Source organism: Sturnira hondurensis, unplaced genomic scaffold, assembly GCF_014824575.4.
Source record: "Sturnira hondurensis isolate 20B ecotype Veracruz unplaced genomic scaffold, ASM1482457v3 Scaffold0001721, whole genome shotgun sequence".
In the NCBI taxonomy this organism is placed as follows: Eukaryota; Metazoa; Chordata; class Mammalia; order Chiroptera; family Phyllostomidae; genus Sturnira; species Sturnira hondurensis.
Genome location: NW_028074352.1, coordinates 2,404,910 through 2,429,924, shown reverse-complemented (window position 1 = coordinate 2,429,924; position 25,015 = coordinate 2,404,910). Strand labels below are relative to the sequence as shown.

At 36.6% G+C, this 25,015-nt stretch overlaps 1 protein-coding gene across 7 annotated transcripts in view; it reads right to left on the bottom strand.

The window, feature by feature from the left end:
- The window catches only part of WDFY3 (WD repeat and FYVE domain containing 3), a 288,472-nt gene that overhangs the window by 243,084 nt on the left and 20,373 nt on the right, over nt 1-25,015 (bottom strand). For 6 of the 7 annotated variants that reach the window (XM_037030821.1, XM_037030851.1, XM_037030839.1 and 3 more), the window contains exon 1: nt 12,746-12,836. The exons of the other annotated variant lie outside the window; for it this stretch is intronic. The gene's annotated coding sequence lies outside the window, so the exon portion shown is untranslated. Of the gene's footprint in view, nt 1-12,745; nt 12,837-25,015 lie in introns of those variants that run through there. 7 annotated transcript variants of the gene reach the window in all.

The window sequence follows — 25,015 nt, the reverse complement described above, 5'->3', positions numbered from 1 at the left end:
TAAACAAAATCTTGAGACAACTGAAGTATCTGGATATGGCCTAGATTTAATATGACAATACAGAGTTGTTATTTTACTGACATATTTATGAGCCAAGTGTCATGATGGCTGAAATTACTTTCAAATGGTTCAGCAACACTAAACTTCTTTGAAATATATATAAACAGGAGAATGTCTGTGGCAAAACACTGATAATTGTTGAGTCAAGGTTGAAAGTATTTAGACATACAATGTAAATTCTTCAAATTTTTATGCATGTTTTACATTTTCAAAATGCAAAGTTGGGTTTAAAAAGAGAAAGATTAAAAACCATTTGATAGTTTCCAGTTGTTTTTGAATTTCTAGTATTTTTGATACAGCAGACATAAGAAATTTTCCCCTTTGTTCTACAAAGTGCTGACTGCTTGCTAACTCTTAAAATGGGTTACCACCCTAGTTAAATTGCAGAAAGGTATACAAAATTACAACACTGCTCTTTCTTCTGTACACACGATGTATTTTACATCATAATACTTTAAACATAAAACCATATAATTTCCTCATGTTCCCAAAGATGAAAATCTGTGGTTGTCCTGCACAAATGTTTCCGTAAACTATATGGTTTATGGTCTCCACTAGAATGTCTTACACAAAGATAGAAAAAAGGTAAAGAAGTAACAAATTACCCTTTCATAAAATCTTTTAAGTTTTTGCATATACCTTATACACTCTCAGATGTTTTTTCTCTTCTCTGTTAATTCTGTGTCAAATACATTTGTATTATTATTATTACTTTTTTTACTCTTAAAAGGCCAAACGGCTCCCACAGACCCAGCTCTCATGCAAAGCATGCAGAAAGGAGGAGTATGATGAACTTTATTAAAAAGTAAAAGTGATAGCTAAGGTCACCACATAGTTTTTGCTGGAATACATGACAGGGAGAGCACTGTTTAAATGTTTTAGGAACCCATACTTCTTCAAGACGCAATTACAATATATGACTGAAACCTCATTCACATAGTTCTCAGACCATTTTCCACTATTAAATTAGACTTAAAATGTATTACTATTGCAGACTCTTATGAACTATTGAAAAATGTTTGCCACAAAATACCCATAAAGGTGGGGGAAAAAAGAAGTGAAATTCACTTGAAAATGTACCAAAACATAAAAATCCAAAAAAATTTTTCATAGAAAATTGTTTGCTTCAGTTACTATACTAAAGATATTTTCTTCCTACACATAGAAGTAGCCCTTTTCCCACTTGCTGGATAGGCAATTCTTGTGAAGGGTCCTTCCAATGACAGCGACTAACCAGTGTTAGACATCCTTCCTAACATGAGACAAATGAATTCTCTCTTCCAGCAAGTTATAATTTAGAGTAATTATGCTCAAACTAACTAGCTATGGGGGAGAAGGGCTAGCTAATCTTAACTCCCCCAAGTGACCACTGTACACTGCTAAGAATGTTGAGAAAACCATTTGGCAGAGGAACAAAAACAAGAGTAAAAGGGGGAAAACCAAAACAACTGTAACAGTACAAACAACAAAATATTAAAAAAAAAACAAAACACAAGAGTACAAGCAACACCAGAAAAAGAAATGGGGAATTAAGTACCTAAAAACATTCAGTTCCACAGAAGCCTGGCTGTACTTCTTGTACTTGAATTCTATAGTTTTTGGTACCAAGATAATTATTCTCAAATAATTTCCATAAGAAAAAGGAAATAGGGACATCTACTTAGGTAAAGAACTTCCAAAGGAAACAAATGGGTTAAATTACATTGTAAATACCAAAAAATCATTATGACATAGCAAAGCCTAGGATTCAATTATGAGTCAATAGATTCTTCCCCCCAAATAGGATGTCAACTTCATATAGGTTTATCTGAGAAGATAGAACAAGTTATTCTGCTCCAAACTTGCTTTATTTATTAGTATGTATTTGCTTACTTTTCTCAGAAATAGGACAAAACATTTGAAATCCATGTTTAATACAATGAATATAATTAAATATATGTTCAAATATATTTAAATGCATTCTATTCTTTTAGAGAAAAAAAGTAATGTCTTTCTTCATGTGTAAGAGAAGCAGTTTAGAAGGACAGTTAAATTCCTGAGTTCTGGAGACAGACTCCTGGGTCTGAATCCTAGTTCTGCTATTTCCTCATTCTATGACCTTGGGCAAGTAAGTTCTCCTGCCTGTCACTGGCAGCACAAAATTAGTAGGGTAACAGAATCAATTTTGTAGGGTTGTTGTAGAAAATAAATGATGTAATATAAGGAAAAACCTAGGAAACAGTAAATGTTCACTATTAGTATTATTCTCATTATTGTTAGCTATCACTCAGGGGATGAGGATAGATTTCATAATCTGTGACATCAGAAAACTAAATTCTTTGAACAGGGTCATTCTCTCAACATGTGCAGAAAATGAAAAACATGATCAAAAAAACACCGGGAGATAATGGTAAACTCACATTAAGAAAAACCATAATATCTGGCTTCCAGCCAAGATGGAGGCATAGGTGGAAATACTGTACCTCCTCGCACCACCAAATTTAAGGACAACAAAGATTTAGAAACAAAAACATGACCAGAACAGACAAAAAACTGTACAGAAGTCCAACAACGGACCATTCATCCAGACTGGTAGGAGGGGCAGAGTCGGCGGCCAGTGGAGAGGGGTCATGGCAGGAAAAAGTGGGGGTTGGCAGACCCGGGCACGAGGAGAAAACAACCAGACCCAGTGAGGGCGCAAGACAGTTGGCTGACCACGGACACACATTCTCACGCAGATAAACTAGGCAAAAAAAAGGGCAGCAAGACCCACCATGCAACCCAGGGTCCCAGCACCAGGAAGTAAAGCCTAAAAGCACCGATTGAAAAAACTTTGGGGGGTTGAGGTGATGGGAGAGACTCCCAGCCTAACATGAGAGTTCGTTGGAGAGACTCACAGGGTACTAGAATGAACACAAGCCCACCTACCTGGGAACCAGCACCAGAAGGGCCCAATTTACTTGTGGGAAACAGCAGAGGGGACCTAAACGTGAGAGAGAGAGGAGCAAGCGCCACTGTTCCCTCTCTGACTTCCCCCCACAAACAGTGTCACAACCCAGCTACTTGGGCTACCCCTTCTGATGAACACCTAAAGGTCTGCCCCTCATACATATCAAGCGCAAAAAGACCAAAAAATTATGACTCAAACGGAAGAACAAATCAAAGCCCCAGAGCCAATACTTCTAAGCAACCAAGACACAGCCAACCTATCAGATGCACAGTTCACAACACTGGTGATCAGGATGCTCACAGAACTGATTGATTTTAGTCACAGATTAGAGGAACATATGAAGGCTAAAGTAATTGAAATGAAGGGAAATGCACAGGAAACCAATAGTGATGGAAAGGAAACTGGGACTCAAATCGATGGAGTGGACCAGAAGGAAGAAAAAACAACCAAACAGAAAAGAATGAAGAAACAAGAATTCAAAAAAAAATGAGGAGAGGCTTAGGAACCTCCAGGACATCTTTAAATGTTCCAACATCCGAATTATAGGGGTACCAGAAGGGGAAGAGGAAGAGTGACAAGTGGAAAACTTATTTGAACAAATAATAAAGGAGAACTTCCCCAATTTGACAAAGGAAATAGACTTCCAGGAAATCCAAGAAGCTCAGAGAGTCCCAAAGAAGTTGGACCCTAGGAGGAACACACCAAGGCACATCATAATTACATTGCCCAAGATTAAAATGAAGGAGAGAATCCTGGAAGCAGCAAGAGATAAGGGGACAGTCACCTACAAAGGAGTTTCCATCAGTCTGTCAGTGGATTTCTCAAAAGAGACTTTACAGGCAAGAAGGGGCTGGAAAGAATTGTTCCAAGTCATGAAATCCAAGGACCTACATCCAAGATTGCTCTATCCAGCATAGCTTTTATTTAGAATGGAAGGGCAGGTAAAGCGCTTCTCAGATAAGATCAAATTCAAGGAGTTCATCATCACCAAGCCCTTATTATATGAAATGTTAAAGGGACTTATCTAAGAAAAAGCAGATAGAAAATATGAAGAGTGAAAGGGCAGCATACTCCCAGTTATTAACAACCACACTTAAAACAAAAGCAAACTAAGAGGACAGCTAGATCACGAGCAGAGCCACAGAAATGGAGATCCCATGGAGGGTTAACAACAAGGGAGTGGGAGGAGGAGAAGGGGGAAGAAGGTACAGAGAATAAGTAGCATAGATGGTGGGGAGCAAATAGGGGGAGGGCAAGAGTATTGTGGGAAATGCAGTAACCTTTTAAAGAACTCATGACAGATGGACATGAACTAAAGGGGAGGAATGTAGTGGGGAGGGGATGTGCATGGTGGAGGAGAATGATGAGGGGAAATGGGGCAACTGTAATAGCATAATCAATAAAGAGAAAAAAAAATATATATATATATGAAAAGCCGTAACATCTGCCCCAGCTGGTGTGGCTCAGTGGATTGAGCGCTGGCCTGTTCGATTCCCAGTCAGGACACATGAGTGTGATGTGGGGCAGGTCCCCGGTGGGGGGCATGAGAGAGGCAACCAATTGATGTATCTCTCACACACTGATGTTTCTCTCCCTCTCTTTCTCCCTCCCCTTTCCTCCCTCTGAAAATAAATAAATAAAATTAAACTTAAAAAAGAAAAGAAAGAAAGAGAAACCATAATCTAACATGGGGCCTTGCAACAATAAACTAAGAGGTTTTCTTTCATGAGGGATAGCTTGCTTTCTGATAACATCTTGTAAAACCCTTTCAACAATCTCTGACTAAAACAAACAAACAAACAAACAAAACCCCCAAACCCAAAATCCTTATTCCTGAATGACTATACAGATACAGCAAAGCCTCAGGATAATCTATTGATGTCAGAGGGAAGTAAAAAATCTTTAAAAGATTTGACCAAAATTTAGGGCAAATCTTAACTGATCTCAGAAAGTTTAAACTTTGAACCACAACTGATTCATAGGTAACTACAAAAATTCATTGCCATGGGACTTTTTGAAACATCTTCTGGAATAGGCAATTATATAGTTAACAAAGAATTCAAGCTATTATAAGGAGAAAAACATCTCTTGCATCATGAACACATGATACATAACTTACAAAATATGAAGTAAGACCAAATATAAAAGAACCAAACTAAAAGTCAAAAATTATGTGGTAAGAAACAAGAAAGGGAAGGAAGGAAGTTAAGGGAGGAAGGTCACACTATTATAAACAATGTCAGCTCTTTGGAGGGGAGAAGAACCAAAATGTCCTAATTTTTATAAGAAGTCCCAAAATGATTAAGTAAAAAACAAAAAAGCAAACAAAAAATTTAAAGGGCCTGTATTATCTTCCCTATATATTTTGAAATGAAATAACTCTGTAACTCACATTCTACTTCAGCATATAGACATTCACAACAATCCTTCATTCAATCAAAATACTCTTTACTTTCAAAATGTAATTTTCTAGGCCTTTTGAGCTTCCTCACTTACCGAACACATAAAAGACAATAAAACAGCTTGAGAGCTTATATTTCTGATGCGCCCCCCCCCTTCCTCTCCTTCTGTACCATTAATGTTGTAGTAACACTTTCAATATTACAAACTCTTAGGAGAGCAGCAGCCATCTTCATTTTCATTTACCTAAAAGCACACTCATACAAAAATTTGCTCAGGCAAAGGTAAAGCAGATGCCTGACCAAATTAGGAGCAAAACGTACACAAGCAGACTTCCTCCTAAATTACGTATTTCCCTCAACTTACACATAGATTCTTTTTCTAAAAGAAGAAGATTAGCTTTCTGGGGGTGCTCTGTGGCCACAGTCATCTCACAATCAGATTAACACATTTAAAGATGCCTTTTAGTTGAGGTCTTTATAAAACTGAGGCGCAAGGAGCAATCCTACCAGGAATAACCAAGGTGACTTGTCCTTACCAGACAAAGAAAGGAACAGGATTTCCTTCTCCCACTCCTTTCCCCAGAGGTCAATACAAAACACAAAGAGGCTAGTGGCTAAAGTTTAAAAAGAAAACAAAAATGGCAAGTTGACGTTCTAGTATTACCAATTTCAAAAAAAATTATTTAGTGACTATAAACATATCTTTTCAGACCTTCAGCAGAAATAGCACATTTAGTTCCTCTGTTCCCTTTTTGCCTATCCTTTCTTAGTCAACAATTTAAGCAATGGCTCCAAATCATATTCTTTTATGCAAATTCAATTCTACTTTTCAAAACTAAAATCAATATGTTAATCAATTGTATAATTAATCAACTAAGCACCAAGAATTATATGTTATCATTAGCAGGACATCATTTTAGTTATATACTAATATTAAAAAATTCACAAGTAAAAACAACTTAAGGCCACTGCTCGTAACAACAAATGGCAGCTAACATAAATGTAGCTTTTAATTACTATGTGCCAGATACAGTGTTAAACACTTTACACGCATTATCTCATTTACCTCTCATGATAAATATCATTAGTGAGCTCATTTGATAGATGAGGAAATTACAGAGAAGTTAAGAAATATGTCCTAGGACAAAGAGCTATCAGCAATGATGCCACAATTAGAATCAGGAAATATGACTAAAGTATAACTAAATAAATATATATATATATTTATATATATATATATATATATATATATATATATATATATACATACCGTGGTTTGTTACTTTTGTATCTGCTTTTAATACTTTGTACAATGTTTCAACCATATTGGCAATAAAACGTGATGCATAATTTGTCCTCAAAACAACAGCCAAATAAGGGATATTGAAGCCAAAAACTAACTCAATCATGTAGGTATAGGAACTGCAGGCTCTAGTCAGTATACCAAAAATCTAAGAAAAAGAGTTTTGCAACTGGGGATACTGTGATTAAAATGAAAGTCCCAAACTTTATGTTTCATTTCTTGAAATAAAGAACAATTTAATTAATTCTGAAAATCTGAATAATCTAATTAGTAATGCTATTTTACTTTTCAACATATCTTTTGCCGATTATAGAAACTTTTTAAACTTTGTAATGTAAGTTTCACATTAAGTATATTCGCACTTTTTATATTGTATTGAGTTCCCTTCCTTGAACTTTTTAAACTTTCTCAATATATGGTTCTAGAAATAATACATCCTACTATATACATTTTCATTTCTGGTAACATTTTTCTAAACCATAAAACATGTAACACTATTTTTCTCACAGAGTGCAAAGCCCAAAATTTTGTCATAATTCTATCTATTCCTAAAAGTTTTCATTAAAAAAGTAGGCAAATTATTTTAAAAAACAGAAACCTTTCAGGTCAACATCCTAGCAATGCAGAATCCTAAGAGCCTATCGTTAAACTTCCTCTTTGCCATAATCAATGTAACAGGCTTTTCTCTAAAAGGGAAAAAAATTACCATTTGTTCAAATATAAGAATGGATTTCTGAACCTATTCTGTCTGTACCAAAGGAAAGTCTTAAATTTAAAATTGTGTCTGGTTTTTGTTAAACTACATCTTGCTAACAAGAAGGAATGTCACACAAAAATTCTATTGATTTAATACTCATTGAATGTCTATACAGTATGAAAAGACTTAAACTTCCATACCTAGTGAGAATTAATAAGTCTCAAAATGTATGATATACCTATTGTAATTCACAAATAATTATAGTCAGCCCTTTAGTAATGCTGGCATTGAAGCACTGATCCCCCAATGCAGGTGAAGTCCACAGATAACTTTCATCTTCCCCACAACTTCAGTCACTCCTCGGTATGTGCAGGGGATCTGTTCCAGGACACCCCGCAGGTAACAAAACCCAGGAATGCTCAAATTCTCCATGTACAATGGCACAGAACAATGTATACAGCAGTCCATATAGCTGGCCCAAAATACTGTTTTTGATAGGCGGTTAGTTGAATCCACAAATGTGAAACCTGCGATACAGAGGATGCAGAGGGCTGACTGTATATTTATTGAAAAATATAAAGATATATAAGTGGCCCCAAGGAGTCTAAACCCAAGTTGTTCACGAGTCAACTGTATAATTAAACAACTCCTTAGAAAATTCAGTCATGTAATCAGATGCTTTACATAACAAATCTATTCTAATAAAGTTGTTTAAAACAATCTTGTCTCAATAAATTTAAAAACATTTTAGACTAAATTTACTGAGGAAATGTTACTCTATGTGCCATACACACACCACACCTCCACCTACCTGAGATTAACTTATAAACAAACAAGCAAAATAAAAAAAATGAGCAGAGGATCTGAATATGTACTTGTTAAAAGAAGACATATATGTGCTGGCTGGTGTGGCTTAGTGAACTGAGTGCTGGCCTGCAAACCAAAGACTGGCTGGTTCGATTCCCAGTCAGGGCACGTGCCTTGGTTGTGGGTCAGGTCCCCATTAGGGGGTGCATGAGAGGCAACCACACACTGATGATTCTCTCCCTCTTTTTCTCTCTCTTCCCCCTCTCTAAAATTACATAAATAAAATCTTTAAACAAAATAAAAAATAAAGAGGACATACAGATGTCCAATATACATATGTAAAGATGTTCAATGTCACTATTTGTCAGAGAAATGCAAATTTAAAACATAGTGAAATTATCACCCTACACCTGTCATCAATAAATCAAGAAATGACAAATGTTAGCAAGGACATGGAGAAAAGGGAATCCTCACATACTGGTGGTGGGAACAAAGATTGATGCAGCCACTGTGGAAAGCAGTATGAAATTTCCTCAAACAATTAAAAATGTATCTCCCTATGACCCCATGATTCCCCAGTGATTTTACTTCTGAGGATTTATCAAAGAACCCCAAAACACTAATATGAAGAATACAAGGTCTGTCCAGAAAAAGTCCAGCCATTCTTAATATAACAAGAATTTGCTTGAGCTACACTGATGTAACCTGGCAGTCAAGGAGAGTGGTCTGGAATGCACATGTGTGAACAATGACGACTTCACTGTATTAGTTGGGGCAGTAGATGCTGTTGAGTGATCATGTGTATTGTGTGGCCATCACCTTCAAAATGACTAAGCAAGTAGAGCAACAAATCTGCATCGAATTTTGGGATAAGTTTGAACATTCTTCTGTGGAAATTGTTGGATGCTCAGAAGGCTGCAGCCATGGGCAACTGTCGATTGGCATCTTTATCATGACAATGCACCCGCTAAGGCATCACCTGCAGAGTTTTTTGGCAAAACATCAAATCATCCAGGTGACCCAGGCCCCCTATAGCTTAGGTTTGGCACCCTGCGACTCCTGGCTTTCCCCAAACTAAAACCACCTGTGAAAGGGAAGAGATTTCAGACCACTGATGAGACCATTTTTACAGGAAAATATGATGGGGCAGCTGATGGCGACTGGGAGAACTGTGTGTGGTCCCAAGGTGCCTACTTTGAAGGGGACTGATGTGTCACTGCCCTATGTTCAATCTTTCCTATATCTTGTGCCTTCTTCAGTAAGTATCTCTATTTTTCATAGTAGGTGACTGGTACCTTCTGTACAGACCTCAAATATGCAGATGCATGCTCGCTGCAGTGTTATTTACAACAGCCAAGCTATGGGAGCAATCTGAGTGCCTATTAAGAGGCAAGAGAGTAAAAAAGCTGTATACACAATGGAGCATGACTTGGCCATAAAAAAGAATAAAATCTTACCATTTGCAATAGCATGGATGGACCTAGAGGGTATTATGCTGTTTAGTAAGTCAGTCAATAAAAGACAAATACCATATCATATTACTTATATGTGGACTGCACAGAAAATAAACAAACAAAATTGAAACAGACTCCCAGACACAGAGAGTGAACTAGTCATTGCCAGAGGGGAGGGGTGGTTGGAGCACTCGGAAATATTGGTGAAAAGACCAAGAAGTACAAACTGGTAGTTACAAAATAGTCATGGGAAGTAAGTAAAGCAATATAGTTAACAACATTGTAAAAACTATGTATGGTGCTAGCTGGTGTACTGGAAACATCAAGAGGAATACTATATAAAGTATATGATTGTCTAACCACTAGTCTGTATACCCCCAAACAATACATAATAAAATTAGGGGAAAAAAAGGAACTGGGACCTCTGGCCCAACAACCAAGGAGGAACTAAATGCCATGTGAATGAAGTGGAGGCAGAGCCTCCTCCAGGATCTTTAGATGAGACTGAAACCCTGGCAGACATGCTCAGCGAAGCCAGAGGACCCAGCAGAGCTACACTCAGATTCTTGATCAAAAACAGATTAACACTTGTTGTTTTAAGTCACTAAGTTTTGGGGTAATTTCTTATGTAGTGCCATGAGTTACATTGTACCCCACCTCAGAATGTGACCTTATTTGGAGATAGAGGCTTTTAAAAATTAATCAAGAATTTTACAGAGCATAAAGGTTAAACTGAGATCATCAGGCTGGGTCCTAACCCAATATGACTGGTATCTCTATAAAAAGGAGAAACTGGGACAAAGAGACGGACACACATGGAGGAAAGACAATGTGAAGGCACACAGAGAAAAGATTGCCAGCTACAGTTCAAGAAGAAAGACTTAAAACGGATCTCCCTCTCAGAGACCTCAGAAGTAAATGATTCCTGCTACTCCTTGCTTGCAGACTCCTAGCCTCCAGACTGTGAGGCAATAAATTTCTGTTGTTGAAGCCACATAGTTTGTGGTCACTGTAACGGCAACCCTAACAAATTGATACATGTAGCAATAGAGAACTAATACTTATACTTCATTCAAAATAACTTTTATTGGCAGTACAAAAATTAGCCTCAATGTAGGACTCAAGTAGATAACAAAAGCTTCCAAGTCTTTATTCTGGAAAAGAAGACATTAGTCCAAATCAGAAAATCCTAAGCCGCATCTTTTTTCCCCCTTAGTTAGCTGGGACTCCTACAATCATATAATCTAATCTACTTACTCATTTTAAAAATTGCTGCTGCTCTGGCCAGTGTAGCTCAGTTGGTTGGAACATCATCCCATAACCAAAAGGCTGAGGGCTCAATTCTGGTCAGGGCACACACCTAGGTTGCAGGTTCGATCCCTGGTCTCATCATGTATGGGAAGCAACTGATCATGCTTCTTTCTCTCCTTAAATATTCTCTCCCTCCCTTCCTCTCTCTCTAAAAGCAATGAAAAAATTTCCTCAGGTGAGGATAAAAAAATTGCTGCTGCTGCTGTTAATGTGCCAAGAGCTGTTTTAAACACTTACCACATATTGGTACCTCATATGAAGTACCACCATCATCAATTCTACTTTTAAGACGAAGAACTGATGTCCAGAAGTTTAGGTCAAACAGCTAGTAAGTGGCCAGGATTTAGTAAATTGAGGTGCACAGAGAATTAGTAATTTACAACTATCCAAAATCACAGTTAGTAGTTGAGCTGGGACTAAACCTAATGGTACTTTCTTCTACGTTCAAATCTTTTTCTCAAAAAGTTAAATACAACTTTAACTTTTAGTTTTATTGGCTTTTCTTTTAGTTGTTATATTCAATCTTTCTTTGTATTTCTACCTTAAAAATATGTATGTGTATTTGATTACCTGCCCTCCTCCTCTATCCGCATACATATGGTTACCCATTATCTTCCACAGCCTGAACCCTAAAACGCTGTTTTCAATTCCTGGCACTTTTCTTGTGTCTATGTTAATCACTTTTATAGACTGGAACACAGTATTTCACTTCTACACGGTATGGAAAATACAGCTTAAGCTTAACATTTCACAGCAATTAAAATACAAATGTACCTGGACAGAGTAATAAATTATTAGTCATCTGCATTTTGGTAGCAATAAGTCAAAGAACAGTCTTTGAAACAGACAGCAAGACAACCACGGCAAAGTTTTTAAATGCCCCTGCCCTAAGTCACAACTTATCCACAAGGACCAGGAGCTTAGGGGCTAGCATTTCTTTGAGAGTCTGAACTACAAGGTACAAAGCTTGGGAGGTGGGTAGTGGCAGCAACCATGCTTCCCCGACAAAGAGGAGAAATGTGGAAGAAGCTAGTTTCCAGAGAGCAGCCCTCCCCTGGGAGCCGGAGGGAAGCCTGACTGCATTTGGCCCCTGGGCTCTCTTCAGACAGCCCTTCTGCTCTTCTGTCCCTGGGTCCTTTGGCACACTCTCTGACATACTGAAACTACTGACAATGTCCTCTTTTGCCTAAGTTAATTTGAATTAACTCACATGCAACCAATAGAGAACCAACATGGTCAAAAAGTACCTACTCCAAAGCTTCAGAACATTACTGAAGTACTAACAACCTCATGTAAAAAAATAAGTTTTTCAGTAAAAATTAAACAAAGTAAAACACTAAAACTAAGGCCACTAGCTATCAATAGTACTTTAAAGTGCCTCACAACATAGTTGATCATTCAAACCAGCCAAAGTAAAATACAATACTTCCAAAGCCTGTGCTTATAAGATTTTTCCAGGCAAATAATAAAGGAAATAATGCGTTAAAAACATGATTTTATTCTGTGTAAGTAATGACAATGAAAGTAACAATGCTTTAAATCCAGAATTGAAACTAGGTGATTTATTCTAACATATCCTCTTCTGGTGCAGAAAACGAAAAGCCATCCTGGAAAGGAGGGTTACCCGAGTTCACCCAGCCATCGGAGCTACAGAGTGACTAAAATCCAGCTCTTCTAAGTCACATAGTCGAGAGGTCATGCTACAGTGCAGTGGTGCAGCAAAGACTACCATGATTCTGCTCCTGCTCCTGGTTCAACTGACAAAACAATCCTAAAACTAACCTGATTCTCTGTTCTGGGCTGGCATGAACCTGCGCAGAAACAATAGCAGCGGCAGGCACCTTCCTCCAGAAGCAGATGTGGAAAAGTATTACATCTATGATGAAAGAAAAAAGAAACATTTTATTTTCAGAATATTTTTTATCATCATGAGTCATTCATTTTTTTACTGATTCTTTCTTTATCTCTTTCTGTGTCACCAATGGTTTAATAATGGAACATATGACACTTTATTCAAGGTAGATAAAATTTGCTATTCAAAATCCATAAAGATTATAGAGTCATTTAATGACGGATTCTATAAACCATCTAGTTCAGCTTCTTTATTTTTGAGGGTGAGGAAACTGAGACCCAGAATAGTTATGCAAAGAATCAATGACAACACTAGTTGTCAACATTAGTTATTTAGTGGCAGAGCCAGGTTCAGAACCGAATTCTTCCCACTTACAGTTCAGAACTCACTTGTACATCACAGATTACTCTGTCTCTTTTTGGAAATACAAATACCAGCAAAGAAGAAAAAATTAATGTTATTTCACTAGGTGTATTTGTAGATGTAGTATAGAGTTGAACTAATTTGCTGTAAATTAAAATCAGAAAACACTGCTCCCTCACTCAGTGGTTATAATCCAACCTTGTTATTTAGCATGCCGTATGTAGGATATTTAAATATTTACTCACCATTCACTATTTTAATATGAAAACACGAGTATCTGAATCATGAGATCTAGGTTCTGGTCCTTCTTATCTCTGCTCTTATCAATTTCTATGATCTTGCCCTGGCTGTATAGCTCAGTGAATTGAGCACAGGCTGCAAACCAAAGGATCACCAGTTCAATTCCCAGTCAGGGCACATGCCTGGGTTGAGGGCCAGGTCTCCAGTAAGGAATGCAAGAGAGGCAACCACACATTGATATTTCTTGCCCTCTTTCTCCTTCCCTTCCCCTCTCTCTAAAAATAAATAAAGAAAATCTTTTTTAAAAGTTCTATGATTTTAAATTTTTTTGGCCCAAAGTTTCTTTATTCTAAAATGAGGAGCTTGGACTAATTCCCAGGGGCCTTCTAACTCTGAAATGTTTTGCCTAGGAATAGTTTCCTCTTTATTTTTAAGGTAGTAATGTACGATTTTTATATTTCATTTTTTCCATTACCATTTATCCCCCTTATATGCCCTTCCATAGTTGCCACCCTGCTGTCCATGTCCAGGAGTCCTCTTTTCTTTTTTGAGGTGGAGGAGCTCCAGTCCTCCACCCCTCAAACTCGGCCCCAGGGGCTGTCAGTCTGTCTCTACACTGCTTGTTAGTCTTGTTAGTTCAGTTTGTTCATTAGATTCCACATGAGTGAAATCACATGATGCTTTCATTTTTTAGCAACATTATGCTTTTCTGATCAACTATTTTTTGTTATATATTAATCTCTTTGACAATGTTTCTACAATAGTTTAAATATAATCAGTAATACTGCCTTCAAATATAGTTATCACTCAAAAGCCTATGCAACAATAACCTAGTTTTCTTCTCACTTTTTCAAAAAATAAGAACCCAGCTGGAAAAGTGTTTTTAAATATCTACCTCTTAGTTAGTTTTTCTGAGAAACATCCTGAATCATTCTCCAAAATCGGTTACCCATCCAACAAGTTGTCACGGAGGGACTTGTCAGATGGCAGACACAGCCTTAACCGGACAGAAGACTTTAACACAAGATTCCCTAGTGAAGTACTGAGCGACACTAGGAATTCAAGTGGCAGTGATGGAGTAGGCAGAAACAATGAAACGTCTCCTAAATTGTAACCTCAGCAGATGCCATCTCTATTTTTAATATATTAATTGCTACATACAACAGTTATTTGTAACATGTTTTAAACTCAGAGCAAACTAACAGAATGAACATCCAGGTACCTGTTACCCAACTCGGGAACCTAAATACAGGTTGTTGGTAATGTTCTACTGATTTGTTCCTCCCTACCCCATGCCCCACTTCTATCATCCCTTCTGTCCCCTGTAACTGCTATCCTGTATTTTGTGCTTATCATTCCTTTGCTTTTTAAAAGTGTATCATATATGCCCCTGTCCCTCAACAACACAGTACTTTCATTTTGTTTGTTTTCGTTTCTGTAAAAATGGTATTAAGTAGCTCCTGTCCTCTAGGATATGTCTCTTCCATTCAGTATTATGTTTTCAATATATCATCCATGTTGCTGCATGTACCTGTGGTTCATTCCTTTTCATACAGAAAAACTCTGTATTGTGTGATCATACTGTAACTGAATATTTCATTCTCTTTACAACAGCATCTTGCTTTCCCCTAGGTTTGTTCTTTTTCTCTTTGCTATCACTGACAATATTATGAAAACTCTCATACACATCTGTTGTTCTACAGATGCCAAAGTTTCTCCTAAGTATGTGGCTGGGAGTTGAGAAATATGCAACTTTTCATGAGGATGGAAATTTTTATTTTCTCAAAAGTATTTTTAGAATTCATAATCCCACCAGGAACAGGTAGTTGACATTGATCTACATCCTCTCCAACATTTAGTCATGTCAGTATTTTTTATTTGGGGGTATAAAGTGGCATCTAACTGTGGTATCAATTTGTGTTTTCCTACTAACTAATGATACTGAGCATTTCTTCAAGTTTATTGGCTAACTTGTCTTCCTCTTTTATGAAATGCCTATTCATCTCTTTTGCCCAAATCCTCCTCAGCTGTTCACCCTTTAGTTATATTTTTCATAGAAATTCTGTGTTCTAGATGCTGATTATTTGGTTTTACAAACGATGCATTACCAGGCCCAGGCAAGCGATGAGATAGAGAAGCAGATGCAGAAACAGCAGGCCAGACAGAACTGAAGAGAGCAAGCTAGAGTACCAAGGTCTCTCTAGCCCATTTTTGTAAATTAATGCACCACAGATGTCTGAAAGTATCAGAGATCTAAAATAACATGCAATTGACCATGTTAGAATATTTTATTTTAATATAATTTCAGCCAAGGGTAAATGCTTTGATGAGATTTCAGTGTACTGTAACTGCAATAGAGCATAATTCTAAGAATCGGTTTTAAATCACAATTCAGACAGAGTTCTCATTTTGACCCTGACACTTGACATTTTTTTTTATTTCATGCTTTGGTTGTCTCCAATTTAGAATGTCAGTTTTATTGTCAAAGGGTGAGTATGAATGTATATGAATATAGGTATGAAAATAAATTTCAAAAGTTAATTATGTAAACCAAAACACCACAGAGAGCTGGATCCCAGACTTGCCTAGACAATCAGCTGTACCTCCTTGGTCTAACCATGTCTTTAAATTGGTTTTCTTATACCTTACATGAAAATTGTGCCGGGTAAATTTTAAGGACCTTTGAGAAACGCTTTTTGGCTTGAAGATCAATGAGGAAAAACATTTATTGCAGACAGCCCCGAAAGAGTTTTAGGAATCTCTTTCTGAGCATTACACAAGCTAGACAGATTAAACAGTAACAGAAAGATAAATGTCTGGGAAAAATTATTAAGCAGGGCTATAGCCCTCCTATGACTTCTCAGGACTCCTAGCAGATCACCTGACAAAGAGCATCATACAGGAAAAATATCAAAAGCCACATAAGCCCCAGCTGGTGTGGCTCAGTTTGTTGGGTGGCCTCACAAACTGAAAGGAAAGGTCGCCGGTTTGATTCACAGCCAAGACACATTACTGGGTTGAAGACTTGGTCCCCACTCAGGGAGTGTACAGAAGGCACCCAACTGATGTTTCTCTTTCATATCCATGTTTCTCTTCCTCCCTTCCCCAGTCTCTAAACAAAAAAAAATTTTTTTTTAATTAAATAAAAAACTAAAATTTAAAAACCTGCATAAAATCTGAATCACTCTATATTTTGGCTTTGATTCCTATATAAGCAATCAGAAAAGAAGTTCTAGATCCACACTCACCCACTTAACTTCTACTAAGGTGACCAATTACCTGCATACTGTTAAATCAAAAGGCCAGGCAGTTCTTTTCTTTCTTGACCTACCTGCAACATTTGGCACCAAGCCCTGATACACTTTGTTTAACTGGCTTCCAAAAACCAAATACTTTCCTGGTTTCATCCCATTTCACTGGCCACTCCTTCTCAGCCTCCTTTGCTATTTCTCCTTTTTTCATTGATCAATGAAGTTCAAGCATTTACCCTCTCAGCCATCAGCAAATATATTGCTCTATCTATCTGGATACAAAATGTATCCAGAATCTGACCCCTTCTCATCACCTACATCAATACTTTGATCAGAATAGTAATAGTAATAGTAATTTAAGGAATCCATAATAGTAAATTATGGATTCCTTCCATAATTTAGTAACTGGAATCCCAACTTCTCTATCCTGCCCGATTTCAGTACTTTCTCATCAAAGTAACCAGTGGTCCTGAAAATCTTACATAAGTCATATAAGGTTACATCTGTGCCCCAAATCTCTGATTGGTTCTTCATCTCAGAGGAAATGACAAAATCTTTAAAACAGAATGAAAGAACCTACATAGTATGCTCCTCATTTCATCTCACTGCGTTCTCCACTGACCTCCTTTGCTATTCCTTATACAAGACAGGCACACTCCTGCATCACAGCCTTTATACTCATTGTTCTCTCTGCCCGGTTTTCCAAGAGACAATTCTATCTCTGTGTGTCTCACTCCCTTGCTGTCTTTAAATCTTTGTTCAAATGTCTCCTAGGCTAAGGAGACAAGCTAAGTCTTCCCTATCCACTCTATTTAAAGCTACAATTTCACTCCCAGAATCCCTAACCCATTTCTCTGATTAATCTTTCTCCAATGTTACTGACATTCAGTTATTTCACTTCTATTCCTGTTCATCTCTTTCCTCCAACAAAAACATAAAATCCATGAGAGCAAGAGTTTTGTTTGATTTGGTGCTACATCTTCAGCGTCTAGAAAGGGGTCTGGCACATAGTAATCATTCAATAAACATTTTTTGAATAAATGAATGAACAATCACTCTCTTGGGGTTAAAAATGACAAATCTAGGCCCTGGGTGGTGTGGCTCAGTGGGGTGAGTGCCAGCCTATGAGCTGACAGGTCTCTGGTTCAATTCCCGGTGGGAGCGCGCAAAAGGCAGCCTTGCACGTGTTTCACATCGCTGTTTCTCTCTCTCTTTTCCTTCTCTTTCTTCCTCCCTTCCCCTCTCTCTAAAGATAAATGAAATCTCTAAAAAATACAATCTGAGTTAACAAAACAAAATAATCTAAGTAATCATGGGACAACAGCTATATTCTTCATGTGAAATAATCATTCTACTATTTCTTCAACAGACAAATGGAAACAGTAACTGAAGATTTCGGCAGACATTGTAGCTAATACTTCCATACACTTAAATACATCACTATTAATAAATAGCTCCCACACTCCCCCAAATATGTTTTGACTCTGGCCATCCACAGGGAGACTCAGTTATTTCCCACTAACTACTGTCACATTCAACAGTGACTGGTTTACTGAGCCACAACACCAACACAAAGGCAAATACTCTAAGTGTTCATTCAAAACTAGTTCCCGACAAAGAACGAAGCTCTTTATAAGTAAATAAAATCTAAAGTAAAGGGCAGGTATTTTTTAAAGCTCTAAATATTTTGTTTGGAAATAATTTCAAACTTACAGAAAAGTTAAAATATAAGAATACAAAAATCACCCTTACACCCAAAGTTACCACTTGTTAATGTTATTTTATTATTTGTGTTCATGTGTTCTTGCACTTTCTTTCTATTCACACAGACATACTTTTCCCCCCTAAACTAGCTGAGGAAAAATTATATACAGCATGGCCCTTTGCCCCTTTGCTTTACTGTACATTTCCTAAGGACAGAGATAGATTTGTCTGTAACCACAGTACAGGTGTCTTCAGTAATGTGAACACTGTTAAATATATTAACTTATGATCTATATTCAATTTTCCCCCCAACTGATTATAGTATTTTCCCCACTTAGTATGTGATCTAGCCTAGGATCAGATATTCCAGGCAGTGGTTCTCTCTTAAACTTCCTTTAATTAAACCCCCATAGCCTTTCTTTGCCACTTATTATACTGTTTTTTGTTTTTGTTTTTTTGAAGAACACAGTCCTCCCCCACCCACTTTAAGTAGAATGTTCCTCATTTTAGAATATTCTGAAGTTTCTTCATGATTAGATTTAAGTTCTATGTCTTGGCCAGAATACTACATAGATGATAATGTGTCACCTAAAGGTGTCATATCTGGAGTTATATCACATCCATCTGCCTACACTGTTGTTGAATTGTGACATGCCTCCAGTTTTTAAAAAAATTCTTATTTTCTAGTGTAAAATGAGAAATTCATGTCATATGTACCCTGACTGGGCCTGGAATCAGCCTTTTATTTCTCTGAAGAACTCTGGTTCCTTTGTGTTGGGAACACTATTAGAGACCAAGTTTTAGGGTTAGATGTGTCCATTGCTCTTTGCTTCTTTCTTAGCCTTCCTGTTAAACAGAGCTATTAGGAAATGAACATACATATATTATATCCATAAACTTATGCACACATGTGTTCATATACATATATGGTCGTGTGCACATGTGTTCGTATACATATACGTTCATGCATATGTGTGTGCACACATAAACGTACATATAAAAATTATTTCAAAAATAATATATTTATTCTAATACCTTCAACTGCAATCCATTCCCATAGGATTCATTTCTGCTTTCCTCCATTCTATATTTGTCTCTTCGTCCTTAAGTCCTGGCTCCAACAACCTCAAAATATTTACTCAACACTCAAATAACCTAGAGTTGCTTTGTCCACATCACAACAAAAAATAATCTCTAGTAGAAAGAGCTGAAAGAAAGACAAGAAAGAGAGAGAGAGAGGAAAGAGGGGAGGGGAGGATTCGGCATTTGTTTGCAATCCCTCCCTCTTACCTCCATACCAGATGAGGGTAAACAGTCAAATTCTGTGTCAAGTTACTTGGACTGACTCTTGCCCTTCGACATAGGTACAGTACAATTTACATACAATCTGGTTGGTTTGTTTCAGTTGATTAGGATCTTCCCCATCCCCATCTTGATTTTGAATATGAAACACAGCAGGTTTTGAAAAGTCAAAACTATATGAAAAGGTATACTTTGAAAAGTGTCATTCCCTCCCATAAACCTTTGGCTCCATTACCTCCCACCATCTCTTCTTTTCGTAAAGTTAAGCAGATACATGTATGTTTTATTTCTCCCCTCCTTTTTTACACAAAAGATAGCACTCTGGTATATGCATATTCACATAAAACAGCTCAATCCAGAAGGGAGGAAGCTGTTCCCAAAGCATTTTATGAGATCAGCATTGCCTTGTACTTGAACCAGACAAAGACATTAAGAGAAAAGACAAAACACCCAATATCCTTTGTGAACACAGATACAAAAATTTTAATGAAATACTAGCTAGCCAAACTTGCAATGTTTAAAAGAGATATTACATCATAACCAATTGGAGTTTATCCTGAAAATACAAGACTGGCTTAATATTTTAAAAACTGATTACTCAGTGGATTGAGCGTGGGCCTGCAAAGCAGAGGATTACGGTTCAATTCCCAGTCAGGGCACATGCCTGGGTTGCAGGCCAGTTCCCAGTAGAGGCCAGTTCCCTGCAGGGGACGCACGAGAAGCAACCATACATTGATATTTCTCTCCCTTTCTCCTTCCATTCACTTCTAAAGATAAATAAATAAGATTAAAAAAATAAAATTGTGTTAAAAAAACTGATTAATATAATTCACAGTTTAATAGACTAAAAAAGAAAAACCATATGATAATCTCAACAGACATTAAAAACACATTTGAGCCCTGGCTGGTGTAGCTCAGTGGACTGAGCGGATTGAATGCGGGCCTGCAAACCTTAGACAATCGCGGTTCAATTCCCAGTCAGGGCACATGCCTGGGTTGCAGGCTGGTTCCCTGCAGGCCAACTCCCAGCAGAGGATGCACGAAAGGCAACCATACATTGATGTTTCTCTCCCTCTCTCCTTCCCCTCTGAAAGATAAATAAATAAATAAAATCTTTAAAAATAAAATAAAATAAACACATTTGACAAACTCAACAGCTAATCATGATTTTAAAAACACTTAGAAACTAGGAATAAAATGAAACCAGATAAATGGCATCTTTCAAATAAATACAGCTAACATTGTATTTAATGGCAAAAAAAAACCAAAAAAAAAACCAACCCAAATACTTTCTGTCTTTAACATTACTGGAAGTCCTAGCCAATGCAAAAGTATGAAAAAAGCCAAAAACCATACATTACAATAAAAAAGTCTTTATTCCAGAAACATGATTGTCTATATAGAAACAGAAACATGACTGTCTATATAGAAACCCCCACAGCATCTATAAAAACACCTACTAGATTCTATAAGGGAATTTAGTGAGGCTGTAGTGTATAAAGTTCAATACAGAAAAATCAATCATGTTTCTACATGTAAACAATGAAACTGGAAATTTTATGGATATAAAATACCATTTATAACAGAACCTCAAGAAACGTGAAATGCACTGGGATAAAGTTAACAAACTATGTGCAGGATTTGTATTCTGAAAACTCCAAAACCATCAATGAGATAAAATCAAAGATGACGTGAGTAAATGGAGAGATACACCATATTCACAAACTGGGAGACTCAGTATAGTGAAGATATATGTCATGTGTCTCAAAATTTATCTGCAAATTCAATGTAATCTCAGTCAAAATTCCAGTAGACTTTTTATTTTGGAAACTTAAAGATGATTCTAAAATTTATATGGAAAAGCCAAAAGAATTCTGAAACAGAACAAAATAGAAGGCTCCTATTATCTGATTTCCAGACTTTTTATAAAATTACAGTAAACCCTGGCCGGTGTGGCTCAGTGGATTGAGTGAATGCCTGTGAACCAAAAGGTCACCAGTCAGGGCACATGCCTGGGTTGTAGGCCAGGTCCCCAGTGGGAAGCGTATGAGAGTCAACCCCATGTTGTTGTTTCTCCCTCTTTCCTTTCCCCTCTCTCTGAAAATAAGTGAATAAAATATTTTTAAAAATTTGCCCTGGCTGGTCTGGCTCAGTGGATTGAATGGCCTGACTGTGAACCAAAGGGTCGTGGGTTCAATTCCTAGTCAGGGAACATGCTTGGGTTGTTTCCTGGTCCCCAGCATGGGGTATTCAAGAGGCAACTACATACTGGTATTTCTCTCCCTCTCTTTCTCTTTCCCTTCCCCTTTCTATAAAAGTAAATAAATAAAATATTTTAAAAAGTAAAATAAAATAATGTTAAAATCCTTTAAAAAATAAAAATAAAAAATAAAACTACAGTAACCAAGACAATGTTGTACTGGTGAAAAGATAGACACCTATATCAATGAAAAAGATCATAAGAGATTCCAGAAACTGATGCACACATGTATTGTTGATTGATTTTTGACAAAATATCAAGCATCTCAATGGAGAAAGGAAAAAGTTTTCACCAAATGGTGCTAGAACCATTCGATATCCACATGCAAACAAAAGGACCTCAAACAGCCCATATATCACATCACATACAAAATTTAACTCAACATGGATCATAGATTTAAATGTAAAACCTAAAGCTATGAAAATTCTAGAAGGAAACATGTGAAATCATTGTGACTCTGAGTTAGCCAAAGAATTCTCTGATAGGATATATAGTACAAACCATAAAGAAAAAACTGACAAACTATTTCATCAAAATTAACTTCTGCACTTCAAGAAACTGTTTTTAAAATGGGAAAAAAAAACACAAACTGGAAGGAAGAATATGTAAAACACATACCAGAAAAAAGACCGGTATATCCAACATATATGAACAATTCTTATAACTCAATATTAATAAAACTACCTATCTAATTTTAAAAAGAGTGACAGATGTCAACACTTAAAAAAAGATATAGGTAACAAATGAAGCACATAAGAAGATATTCAGTATAGTTAATTACTCATGAAAAGCAAATTAAAACCATGTAGAATAATGCTGCTATAAACATTAGCCTTTTTATGGGTAAGTGCTTTCACTTCTCTTGGGTATATACACCTAGGAATGAAACTCATAGTTCATCAGGGATAATTTTAACTTTATAAGAAACTAATGATAGTTTGCTAATGAGGCTGTACCTTTTCACCAGCAATGTATAAGAGAGCAAACTTCTGGCTGTTTCATATCCTCACCAAATTTAACATCACCAGGCTTTATTTTAAGATATTCTAGTGGGGCAGAAATGGGAGGGAGGTGGGGAGCACTGGGGGGGGAGGGGCAGGGCTGGGAATACAAGACAGAAAACTGTACTTGAACAAGAATTAAATAAAAAAATCAAAAAAAAATATATTCTAGTGGGTATGTGGTAGAATCACTCTATGGTTTTAATTTTCATGTTCCCTGATGTCTAGTGTGTTGAACATCTTTCTATGTATTTGTATCTTTCTGTGTTAGTCAACTGACCATTCACATACCTTTGATGAAATGTCTGTGCAATTTTTTGTTCATTTTCTGACTGGGTGAGTTGCATCCTTACTGAATTTTGAGAATTCTTCAGATGTTCTGCTCCAATCCTTTGCCACATATATAGTTTGCAAAGGTTTTTCCTGACCTATGGCTAGTTTTTTCATTTTTTAAATGGTGCAGCATGTTCATTCTAAGAAAATTCATTAAGCTGTACACTTACAATTTGTTCACTTTCTTTATGTAAAGTGAAGGAATAGGATTATTTTTAAAAGATAATAGACTGCTCTTTGGAAGGTGACAAAATCCTTATCAACTAGTAAACAGCCAGAAGATGAGGAGATCAAGCCTGCACACACTAAAAACTGGAAAATGTGTCTTTATATTCCTACTTATAAGCTCTTCTTCATAGCATTGGGTCCCTATCTGATCCTTAGACATGAAATCTAAATTAGCAAGAGAGTAACATGTTAAAGAACTCCTTCCTGCAATTCTGTATTTCAGTGTGATCTCTAAATTACAGACATTTCAGAAGATACTGTTTGTTAATTACAAAGTAAGTTTTAAATGAAAATCTTTAGGTTAATAAAAGAAGATATTCAACCTAAATGTAATTTTGAAAAACCAACACATGTAATGACTTTCAATATGCATCTCATTGTCAAATACATATGCTAAAACATAAAAATAAAAACCACTACATATGTTTGCTTTTGCTGACAGCACAGAATAGCATTAAATATGAGATTGGCCAAAAAAGTCTATTTAGTTTTTTCTGTAAAATAAAATATACCTTTTTCATTTTTACCAATAACTTTATTGATTTGGGTATTTTGAGCATGTCAGCTACCTACCACTATTGGCTTCTAGAGGGTAAGGGCCAGGGTTGCTGCTAAACATCTTCCAATGCATTAAGACAGCCCCGCAACAAGAATTATTTGGACACAATGTCAATAGCACCAAGAAACTTTGCAAACCACTCTACACGTTCCATCAGTCACAGCATTTTCTCCATATGCTGCACAATCTTTTTTGTGTTTCAGTTGAGATTTTTAGCTTTCCTGAAATAATAAAGCACAATACACTGAAAATGTTGTATATCTTCTTACATCTTCAATATTTAAAGGGCTATAAAAAAACTCACCAATTTTTATTGTTTTTTAAATACACGCTGATATGTCAGCTGTCAACATACAATCTAACAAAATTGTTCTGACTGAAGTTAAAGACAACTAAGCACCCCTAAAGTTATTGTACAGATTAAACAAACTTTTTGGCCACCCCAATATATAAGTATTGCTAATTAATCTTTATCATTCAGAAATTCTGACTTTATAAAAAGCAAAAATCAAATGCTGGCTTTTTTTAAAGTATATTTTATTGGTTATGCTATTATATTTGTCCCATTCTTTTCACCCCTTTACACTCCTCTGCCCTGCACCTCTTTCTCACCAGCATTCCCCGCTCTTAGTTCATGTCTATGAATTAAGGAGTTTGTACATATGAGTTCTTTGGCTTCTCCATTTCCTATACCATTCTTAACCTCCCCCTGTCTATTTTGCACCCACCACTTGTGCTTCTTATTCCCTGTACCTTTTCCTCCCATTTCCATTTTCCTCCCTTCCATTCCCCAATCACAACCCTCCACATGATCTCCATTTCTGTTATTCTATGCCTGTTCTAGTTGTTTGCTTATTTTGTTTTTGTTTTCTTTTTTCCCCCCTTAGGTTCAGTTGTTGACAGTTGTGAGACTGTTTTCATTTTACTGTTTGTATTTTTTATTCTTTTTTTGGATAAGA